We start from the raw sequence: 12,642 nt of genomic DNA, 5'->3' as shown, positions 1-12,642 counted from the left end.
TATATATATATAGATAGATAGATAGATAGATAGATAGATAGATAGATAGATAGATATAGACATATACATTCATACATTCATACAAACGTACGTACATATGTTCACATATACATATATACATAAATATACCCATACGAACATACATACACACGTCAACAACGACTCAAATTAATAAAAAAAAATCACACTGTGATAACGAACAACGCAGCAAACTTGACGGAGACTATACACACAAACATTAATGTTTCGATATACATAAAACTGTCAACGCCGAAGCATATCGTGTCAACGCTTCAGAGGATTTCACAATCAATACATGCTCATATAAACCTATGATACCCTTAAACTTTTCTCTAAATTACAACGTAGCCGAATTATAATATAACCTTTTAATTTGGGGCTGAATATATGCCGATCTGTCAATGTGTATTGTTTATTTCTCAAAGCTGTCTATTTACATTTCATTTTTACTGAGGGGCCGCGCAATATGGATTTTATATCGAATGGCCTACGTGTTTTACGTAGCAATATTATGTTATATTTATGTTGTCTGGCAGTGCATTGTCTATTTAAAAATTTTTTAATTATTGTAACCCATCTTTATGCATATACATGCGTGTGTCTGTGTGCGAGTATGTATGTATGTATGTATGTATAGATCTGTACGGAATCTTCTGTAGAAGGAGAGAAAAAGAGAGAGAGAGAAGCCATGTGATATATTAAGTCAATCTTTTCCTCCCTATTTAACCTTTTGGATATTTAGACGATAGTGAATAAAATGATTGTTGAATATCTCAAAAGTCAGAATTCCTCTATATGTGTATGTGTATGCGTTTGTTTGCTATTGTGTATATGTCTATATTTCAATAAATATATACATGTAATTTTTAGAAACAATGTACAGAAATACATGCATACATACATGTGGGTGTGTATGTCTATTTCTATATATGCACATATATACAAATGTATATGTATATACATAAATATATATATATTCATATTTATATATATAGATATATATATATATATATATATATATATATATATATATATATATATATATATATATATATATATATATATATATACATGCATATATATGTATATATATATATATATAAATATATATATAAAACATGTATAAATATATATAGAGAGAGATATATGTATACACACATATATGTATGTTTATATATATATGTATGTATATATATATGTGTGTGTATATATATATATATATATATATATATATAAGAGTGTGTGTGTTGTAGAATTACAGTGATTGTAAACGCGAAGCTCTCCATTAATGTTAATGAATACCTGTTGTTAAACATTCCAAATTAATAAGGAAATATCTATAGCTGGAACTAATAAAACAATTCAATCGCCCGCCCTGTTCTTTAAAGGCGGTGATACATTAAGTACAGTTCTGTTGCATTTCTAATCATAATAACAAAAACGCCGAAGTCGATCGTCGGAGACATTGTCCTTTAAATTGATATAAAATTAATTTTGCTCGTTCATGCTCGAAGAATGGTATGAATGGTAAGGCGATCTACATTGAGATAAAAAAGGACATCGAATATTACATTTCTTCGCTGTATTGTGTATTTGTTTCTTTTTCCAACTCATCTGTGTTATGGATCTTCTATAAGAACGAAGCAATATCCCTTAATTTGCCATTTCTAAATAAGAACTAGAAGAAATCCAGAAATAAATTGTGCGAAACAGAATTTATTTCAACGAAGCATACTGAAATCACCCGAGGGAACACCTAAACCAGTTGATAAGTAGCTCACCCGCGAGGGTTCGATGCAAGATGGATCGAAACGATTGCAGTGATTAATAAAAATTCTCGTATCTTCCATCTTCCGTTTCTCATTAATCGAGCACAATACGGACGCCAAGCCAATAAACGTGTATACCTGTGAACTACTAGTGTGCGTATGTGTGTTTGTAGAATGTTTGAAGAGGTGTACAGTTTTTATATGTTAAGTAGAAGGAGGTAATAAGAAATTTCGCTAATTAATCAGCGATTCATCTCGTTTCGGAGAATCATCAGAAAAAATATACATACATACATACATACATACATACATACATACATGTGTGTTTGATTGTTTGTGTCAAATGTTATGACAAAGCACAGAATCTTCAGGAAAAAATATAATAAGTATATAGATTTTGTCATTCTATTTTTTAAATTCTATCTTTACGAAATAGTTTTCAAAGCACTCCCCAAGTGAAAAAAAATCATAAGTTTCGCTTTCTTTGACCATTTCCGAATAAAGGATAGAAACGAATAGAGAAATGTGATGGAATCTAATGATATAACAAGAGAAATATTTTCCATCAAGTCGGAGCACAACGGTTTCTTTTTCCTTAAATTAAAATAATAATAATGATAGTAATAATAATTAACCTCAGTTTATTCAATCAATATTTTTCAGGACTATGGTGGAAAACTTTTAAAAGTTTAATTGCAAAAACAACAGAATTTGTTTTAGGCATTAATTATGGAACTTTTTAATTACATATAAATGATTATGAGAAATGAAAACAATCCATTATCAACAAATCTGTTGGCATTAGTGACCAATGGAAACGCTTTAATACCAATTTATTCGTGAGATTAATTCATAGTTAAATATTGAAAACGTCTTATTCCTTGGACAAAATGTCGTAGATGTCACTTCATTCGACTTTGTTGAATAACCCTTCAGAAGAATAAACGACAGGCACACACATATGTATATGTGTATCTCTCTCTCTCTCTCTCTCTCTCTCTCTCTCTCTCTCTCTCTCTCTCCGTATGTATGTATGTGTGAGCATGCCTGTGTACGATTGTGTGTATGTGTGTACGTGTGTGTATATGTGCGTGTGTGTGTGTGAAATTTCTCAGTCCGTCAAAGTACATCATACGTGTTTCTGTATTTTGTTTCAAGGAGTTCTTGAAAGAATATCAATATCGCTCACCGACACTTTGTGGCGCAGACCATCGAGGATCTCCCTCCGCTCGTCCCTGTCACAGAATTTCTTCCCCAACATCCCTTGCTCCATCCGGATCTTTCCGCTTTGTTCTGCAAATTCCAACGTCGCCAAAATTTCTTTAGCCTTTACTCTCATCCTTTTGTTCTAAGATTTCCAGCAGAGGAACTGCTTGACAGCGTTGTGCTTATGTTTACTGAATTTGTTTCCAATGCAAAGACCCTTCATTTCAGCTCTACCTCAACGAGGGGTTGCTGGATTTGTTGCCAGAAGGCAATCTATTTGATTTCTTTTTTCGGCCAATGTATTTCAAGAATCTTACTAATGCAATGGTTGATGAAGGACCAGATCTCCTTTAGAGTACGTTTCGTATACCTCTTTGTCTCGGCCTGTGGGCTGACACAACTGACATGATATAGTGACAATGTTGGAAGCATGAATATGTTTTTGGACATGAGACATCCAATCCAGTGTTAGCAATGTCAAACAGAACAGATTTATTATCAGACGTAATTTTGTATTTATATCAATCACAATTTATGTGTGGAATGTAGACAGTTTATACTTCCTATCACTTTTAAATTATATAAGCTAAACGAGATAAAGTTGCTGTTAGAAGGCTAAAGACCGATTCTCATAGATTTAGGAAATTTTCAGTGAGGAACACATACCAGTTGCTCTAAACCCACTAAGACCAATCTTCCGTAGATGTTCTTAGCAATTTTTACTAAATACATTTTTGAATTCTTGATTCGTAAGAAAACATTGAAAATGTGGTTCTTGAAACATAATTTAATTATGGTACCGTAAATTCATATTCATAGAAAAAATAATTAGATTTTCACTTTACGAGACACGCAATTGTTATTACAGCAAAGTAACATGAATTCCGAACAAGATAAAACGCCAACCCAAAATCGCTGCAGATACGAGAACAGAATCAAGTGTTGTAGAATGAGGGATTAATAGTCAAAATGGTTAGCATTGGATAAACGATTCGGAAGAGGCAATGAAATATGTTTGAAAAATACAACATGCAATAGAAACGTGGATGGCAGAGACAACAACTGTGTGTACTTCTTTAAACGGATCTTCAAAGATCGGCTTATTTCGGCAATTTTCGACATCGAATACATCGTTATAATATAAAATGAAACAATCCAACTCGAAAGGGGAAGGAATAATAATGGCCCGAATCAATTAGTAAATAGCAAAAGGATAAATAATCTGAGAGTGAAGTTCGAACACGCAAATAAGAAACAGAAGATGTTGATGCTGTTAATAAGATGTATATTTGTCTGAGCGTAATCTATAATACTGTAAATAGAGGAACTAAAACTAGTTGACAAGTATGTCTGTGTGCGTTTTCAATGTTAGAATGGAGTCAGATTGGAAGCAGTGTTCATGGTGATTGCGTAGATGTACGGAGGTACGGATACAGGATCCAATCAGATCCAATAAGAATACAGGATCTAATAAGAATACATCTTTCCAACAATGTTATTGGAAGCCAATGCCAATAACGATGATGTCGGTGGTGGTGGTGATGGTGGTGGTGGTGATGATGATAGAGATGATGATGATGATGATGATCAAGATAGTGGTGATGGTGGTGGAGATGATTGTGATGACGATAATGTAATTGATGTTCATGAGAATTATGATTGTGATTACTATTACGCTAATGATGTTGGTGCTGATGATGACGATGACGAGGACGATGATAATGATGATTTTGATGATGATGATGATGATGATGATGAAGATAATCATTACGATGATTACGATGATTACGACGACGACGACGATGATGATGATGATGATATACGGCATCAACAGTAGCCACACAAAAATAATAATAATTAATTAAAAAAAAACAGAAAAGCAGTTAGAAATCGTGTTGGAAAATTCGAATTAGTATTGTTTCATTTTGTTTGTTTTTGTTTTTATTTGATGTGAGTTACGTTTTTTGAGAAATCGATTTCGAAATGTCAGTTATTTGTCTCTGTACTAATACTCAATTATATTTATTTTCTGCATTATGCTACGTTTGTTATATTGAATTTTACATGTAAACGATTGCTGTTCTGGTTTGATATTTTCTTTTAAAGAGAAAGAATAATAAATAAGTATTAAAGTCTGCTTAGAAATACTGGAATTTTATGAAACTGTTTGTGCGTGTTTATTATATTACAATATAAAATGTCCTGCGATTTGTTAAATGGAAAATTACCTCAAATGAAAATGAGCGTTATGTTTCTGCCCTGGTTTTGTAAAAGTGAAAGCTGGTTGATTTTTATGCGTTTTTGCATTTTCAACTCTTCAATCAAGTTAGTAAACGTAATTTTCTCCTGTTCTTTAATGTTAATAAGTAATAAATAAACAAAAAAAACGAAGCAAATATTTCATAATGTTTGTCGGAAAATTAACATTATATGAATAATAAATTATAACGAATATATTGACTTCTGTCTTTGAACGAAAGATTGCTGTTTTGTTTCCATTTGTATACATGTATGTTTGTATATATTAGGCCATCCCAGAAATAAATCGGTTTTACAGTAATTCTTTTATTTTTCAAAATTAAGGCCTGTCTTCTAGGCTGTAGTTTCCGGCTCGGAATTTCTGGAACGGGGACTGATCCTCATTCACTGCATTAACATTCCTCGCACTTTCCGTTGCGTTGTTGTCTTTACTGAACTTATAAAGCAAAAATATGCCAAACATGCTCGTTTGTCACTTTCATTATAGCTTTGAAAAAAAAAGTTAAAATTGAATTGCACTAAGAAAAATTACACGGTAAAATTACAACCTGCTTTCATGAACTAAAAGTCGAAGGGGAACGGGATAAACTACCTGCATCAACTTGCTATAAAAACAGTTTTCAAGAGTGCACTTCGATCTTAACAGTTATTTTTTGAAAGGAAAAGACAAAGGTAAATATTCGTTCAATTTTGCTTTATGTGTTCAATAAAGGCAACAACGCAACGGAAAGTGGACTATTAATGCAATATATAGGGGAGAAACTATAAGCGTGAGTCATTGTCAACAGTGGTTCCAGAAATTCCGAGGTAGAGACTACACCCTAGAAGACGCCTCGCCTTGGAAGATCTGTAGAGCTGGACGAGGACGTCCTACAAACCTTGGTGGAACAAACTCCTATCGTAATTATTGAGGAACTAGCAGAGAAGATTGGATTTGGTCATCCAACCAGTCATTCAAGTTAACACTCGAAGAAAAACGACCATCCTTGGTATCAAGAAGAAAGTTGTTCTTCCATTAGGATAATGCACGGCAACAGTCTTGAAAATCATTTGGACGGAAGAAAATATGAATTCTTTAAACGAGGTCAGAACAGTACTAGAGGAGTATTTTTCGTAACAGACAAGTGAATATTGGAAAGGGGACTTGAAAGAAACCAACTAGATGGAAGAGCATTGTAGAAAATGAAGGAGAATATATTTTAGATGAAAAAAGAAATTTGTTTATCTTAATATTGAAAATTACAAGAAGTATATAAAAACAGCGCACTATTTATGGGATGACACATTATACATATATATGTATGTATGTGTCTGTATGTTATATATATATATATATATATATATATATATATATATATACTCTGTTATTCTTTTATTGTTTTGCTTCTTTCAGTCATATGATTGCGGCCGCCTTAAAGCACCACCTTAAAGATTTCTTTTTATGTCGCGGAAATCGATCCCAGGTTTTATTCTTTGTAAGCCTAGTACTCATTCCATCGGTTTCTGTTACCGAACCACAAAGTTACGGGGACGAATACACACCAACATCGGTTGTCAAGTGATGGTGAGTGTAGTAGTTGACAAACACAGACACAAAAACACACACACAGATTTAAACATATACACATATGAAAAGTAGAAAGCACTCCAGAGGTCAACAGCAAGAAATATAGACAGCATGAGAGCCATTGACTATTGGGATCGACTAAAAAAACTCACATTATCGTATAAGCGACATCTAAATCTTTGGAAATGCGAACTGATAATTCATAGATGATAAACTGCCTCATAAGACAGATTTTTACAATATGAAAATTCTTGTGAAATGTGCCCAAAATAACAATGAACTATTTAAAGAAAACAAAACATGTTTAACAATTTGTCGCTTCTTTTATTGCAAGTGCAATCATTTTATGTCTAATAGAATGTCTATAATGTGCCGTCCGTCACTTTCTCACGAGACGATTCTAGTTATAATTTGCTACCGTTGACGCACGAGGCTGAAATGTATTATTCTCTTGACCGCTCTTAGATACACGACTTATACTGCAGACTTTTTGTATTTTATCGTCAAACTTGTGGAGTATTTCCAGCCATCAAACAGCAATTAAAGTTGCATTCTTTACCGGGGAGAAATATTGTGATATCCTTGCCTTTCTTTCAGGTATTAATATTGAAAACGAAAGTGATTCGGATGCAAATGGAAATCGGGTTGGAATTCTACTAACTAAAGTGATAAATTCAACGATATTCATCTCCGATTCTTCCAAACGCTTTTGCTTTGTCTTCATAGCAACATAATAACAAGTACACTGAGTATTGGTTAAGAAAACGGAAATAAAATCTGTCTGTTCGCTTCATGCGCTGAGTGTTAATTATTAAATCTTATCTTTGACTGTCACACATCTAGGGCTGGGGTGTCATATGGCAGTCGAAGAACATAGCCTTATCTGGACGTTAGTGAAATGTATTTACACCTTCTCTGACAGATGATGAGAATATATTATCACTTAATAAGCAGCTCCACGTATAAATATGAATCAATGCCTCTGATGCTGTCGTTAGTGGTTTATACTTGCAACATGATATTATGATCTTCGAGCTATGAACTGTGTAATCTATCAACATTAATTAGCTTCTTGTTGCATATTCAACGAGAATTTGCTTCTCGAATATGCCGTTTACGTTTCTCGATCTTGTCAGATCAATGCTATATCGCGTATTGATTCCTATAATTTCATTACCTTCTTAATTAAACAATATTCTGAAACACAATCTTAATACATTACTTATAACTTTATAGCTGTACAACGAATAACCATTAATCTTTAAACTGTCATATCTAAGAAGTATTGAAGACAGTTGTTCATGAGAAGCTCGGTTATGCTAAAGGAGAGTTGTCGTGTATTTGGTACCGAATTTACTTTGAATATCTGTTGAAATATTAAACATTGTCTTTGAGAAATATATAAAGATCGCAGGTTTCTATTTTTCTTAAAGAATCTAATTGTTTGATAATTGCAGAAATAAAGAGAAACTGCAAAAATGAAAGCAGAATCTAGTGAAATGACGAACGGTGACATTCATTAATAAATAAAATGCGATGAGCTGCCGGAGATTCTCTCTAGGTTCCTTAAAACAATTAAATATAATAGTCAAATCAACCCCACATTTATACAGATCGGCTTTTCTTGAAGAGCTGTAACAGCACATAAATCTTCTCGACCAAACACAAACTGAATTGCAATCTGTGGTTGCTATTTCAGCTTTGCTAAAGTTAGTTCTTTTATAACTTAGTTTCCAAAACTATCAACATCGTGCGTTGTTAACATCTGACTCTTAACATTCTTGACGGTACAAACCGCCACAAACACACACACGCACCCCATATACACACAAACACACACATATACACATAAACACACACGCCATACATACACATATACATGCACAGACACACACCAGACATACACATATATGCATACACACAGAGGTATTCGGATGCGCATAAACATAACTATACACACAATCTATCTATTTATCTATCTATCTATCTATCTATCTATCTATCTATCTATCTATCTATCTATCTATCTATCTATTTATCTATCTGTCTATCTATCTATCTGTCTATCTATCCATCCATATATATATATATATATACACACATATATATATTAGATAGATAGATAGATAGATAGATAGATAGATAGATAGATAGATAGATAGATAGATAGATAGATAGATAGATAGGTAGATAGATAGATAGATAGATAGATAGATAGATAGATAGATAGATAGATAGATAGATAGATCACACGCTAGCCCGCAAGTCCTCACATTTAAACATATTGAAGTTGTTAAAGAAACTGTAGATGTAGACAAACTTGAATGATTGCGAATTTCTATGCTACCTGTTGAGATATGTCTATGTACGCGCGTGTGGTTGCGCACGTATTCTCCCTCTCTCTCTCCCTCACTCTCTCCCTCCTTCTCTTTCTGCATCCTTATGTACTGATGTTCGTGTATACACTTGTTTGCGTGTGGGGGTTTGGGGGCGGAGAGGCGGATTGACTTTTTGCTCATCAATAAAGACTTTATTCCCACCGAATAATAAGATCTGTTATGACATCGCTTTTGAGCACATTGATACTGTAAGCAGGAAACACCAAAGTAGAGCGAGAGAGATAGAGAGGGACAGAGAGTGAGGGAGAAAGAGAGAGAGAGAGAGCCGTAATGATATTGCCAGCGGGAATAAGAGCGATGTAGTTTTAATCCCCATTATCAGTTCTAACGCTCTAAGCAGGCTTCACGGCTGCAATCCTACACGTATTGAACGCTATACCACGTCATTCTTTAACTGTAAAATATACTCACACAAAATCCTGCTTGACAGTGAAGAGAATGTTCCATTGTTTATTTCTATGGTTGCCGCATTTTCGTATTGGACAATATGTCATCTCCTCATACAATATAATATCTCAGAAGTTATATGTATGGATGTAAATGCAAGCAAATACACAGCTATAGGCACAAAACGTAAGCAAATATAAAAATGCGTTGTGTCTATGAAGAATAACCAGATTTTTCAAGCACGGAATAAAATGTGAAATTATAAAATTTTGGTATGATTGTTTATTGACAAGCACTGGGCATTCTGCGTGGGCGGTTGTTATTTAATACATGACAATGAGATGAGATTAAATGATGAAAAGCCAAACAGTACTTGCTGTGGGGGTTAAATAAACAACTAATGGAGAAATTTGTTAAATTTGAGATTAAGAAAAAAATGTTACGGTCGGGCAGACATTAATATTGCGTACATGAGAAATTTTATAAAATGTCTTTCAGAGCGGTATCGTTTCATATCGGTTTCCTACCGGCTCAAAAGTTTTCATCGCAGGCACGCACACACACGCACAGACACAGGCACGCACTCACACACGCACGCGCACACACACCGCACGCGCATCCACACACAAGTGCATATTACATATATATATGTATGTATATATATTTACATACACACACACATACACACACACACACACACACACACACACACACACATATTTATATATATATATATATATATATATATATATACATGTACCTAAGAAAGTGAGTGTGTGGTTTCTGGTTTTAATAATCTGAACTCTTTCTTAAAAGAAACATCGAGCAGGTACAGATACAGAACTCCGTCATTAGGATGTAGATCACAAAATTAAATTCGCATTTTAAACTTGAAATTGTTTTTTTGCATGGAGGATGCACAAGTGCAGTAAACGGTTAAACGGTTAAAATGAGCAGAAAATAGACTCCATCAACTGTCAGAGGAGTAAACTAGAAGTAGTAGATAGCTTCCGTTATCTAGGTGGCCAAGGTATTAGTGGAGGTGGGTGCTCCGAGAGTGTAGATGGAGAATAAGACTAGGCTGAGCAAAGTTCAGCGAGCTCCCACCTCTGCTGGCAACAAAGGGCCTCTCTCTCTCTCTCACTCTCAGAATGTAAGGGAGATTGTATGATGCCTGTGTGCGAACAACTATGCTACATGGCAGTGAAGCATAGGCTGTGACGGCCGAAGGCATGCGTAGGATTGAAAGAAATTAAGCTAGTTGGCTTCGCTGGATGTGTAATGCACCTTTTGAGATGTACCTTTCGAGAGTTGGATCTCACGGAAGCAAAGTGGCCGAGTTCCATTCGAGCATTGGGCCCCACGGAGGCAATGACTGAGACATTTCGCAATATGTCGTACTTTAGAAGAAGACCCATCAAGCCGAGCAAGATCGCTGTCGCGTCAAATACCAGAGTCACGCATGTGGCACGCGTGCCGGTGGAATGTAAAAGGAAAATTACAGGCCCATCACTGTAGACAATCGGTGTTGGTGTGTTTACGATCCCGTAGTGTAGCGGTGCGAAAAAAGCGTTCGATAAAAGTACTAGGCTTTAAAAAAGTATTGTGGTGGACTTGTTCAACTAAAAGCCTTCAAAGCGGTGCTCCAATATGGCCACTGTCAGTTGTCTGAAACAAGTAAAAGAATAATAGAAGAAACGAATAATACACACATAATTCATGTATACATATGTATATATGTGTATATATATTTGCCTATATATGTTCATACGCACACATGTATTTATATATGTGTGTGTATATACATATGTACGTTTCTATATAAATCACTTCTGACGTATAAACTCGAAATACATAAAGCTATAAGTATATAAAGTAAATATTTGATCGTATACTATTTGGAGAGAAAAAGGCGAACGCTGCCCGAGGTAATTTATAGTTGCCTCTACTCCGAGCACCACCGAAAAAAGTTATTTATTTCATGTTTCTCAGCGTATATTATCGCTTATGACGTAAGCAATATATCTGCTCGCGCGCGATTGTGCATGCGTATGTGTACATAGTTATTAATGTATACATACACACGCCCACACATGCACATTTACACACACCTACAAATAATTTATATCAATATAATATTAGATATACGAATATATATAGATAAATATATATGTGCATGTATATCTCTAAATGTTATTATTTATATACACACATATATACATACGCACACAAACACACATACATACCCACACTCGTACACACACATAGTTATATATTGATAAAAGCCATATCTAGGACAAATATACGGTCTCTATTCTAAATCCACCTTTTTTCAAATTCGATAATCGTTTTAGAAAGCAATCACAAAAATTAAAATTCATATTTAATTAATAGCTCATTATATGTGTCTATGTGTCATAGTATCTGTGTATGCACGTGTATGTATGTATGTATGTATGTATGTATGTGGCCATGTGCAAACATGTGGACATATACATATATATATACAGTACTATGTTGATATGACTGTATGTGTGGGTGTGTGTGAGCGAGAGAGAGTGAAAGAGGGAGAGAGTGAAAATTAGGAAAAGAGGAAGAGAGAGAGAGAGAGAGATAGAGGGAGAGAGAGAGAGAGAGAGAGAGAGAGAGAGAGAGAGAGAGAGAGAGAGAGAGAGAGAGAGAGACGGAGAGAAAGTGAGGCCGTCATAGAGTGATTTTGAGTCTTTCTCTGTTCGTGTTTACACTATTTAAATGTATGTTAAATAGCAGTAATTGTAATGGTGCTTTTCGTTATAAGGCGTACATCTGAGACAGCATTTCTATCTGTGTGTGTGTGTGTGTGTATTTATATGTATGTGTTGTTGTTGATGCGTGTGTTTTTTCTGCTGTTGGCTTAATTTCTGTTATGCATTTCAAAATGTTATGATAAAGTGTGATTCTGAAACTATCGTGTACATCTATTTATGCATAGTTGTTTGCCTGTTGCTGTTCGTATATGCGGTAGCAAACGCACGCTTGGACATACCCATATATA

Source organism: Octopus bimaculoides, chromosome 12 (genome assembly GCF_001194135.2).
Source record: "Octopus bimaculoides isolate UCB-OBI-ISO-001 chromosome 12, ASM119413v2, whole genome shotgun sequence".
Classification (NCBI taxonomy): domain Eukaryota; kingdom Metazoa; phylum Mollusca; class Cephalopoda; order Octopoda; family Octopodidae; genus Octopus; species Octopus bimaculoides.
This window is presented reverse-complemented; position numbering follows the sequence as displayed.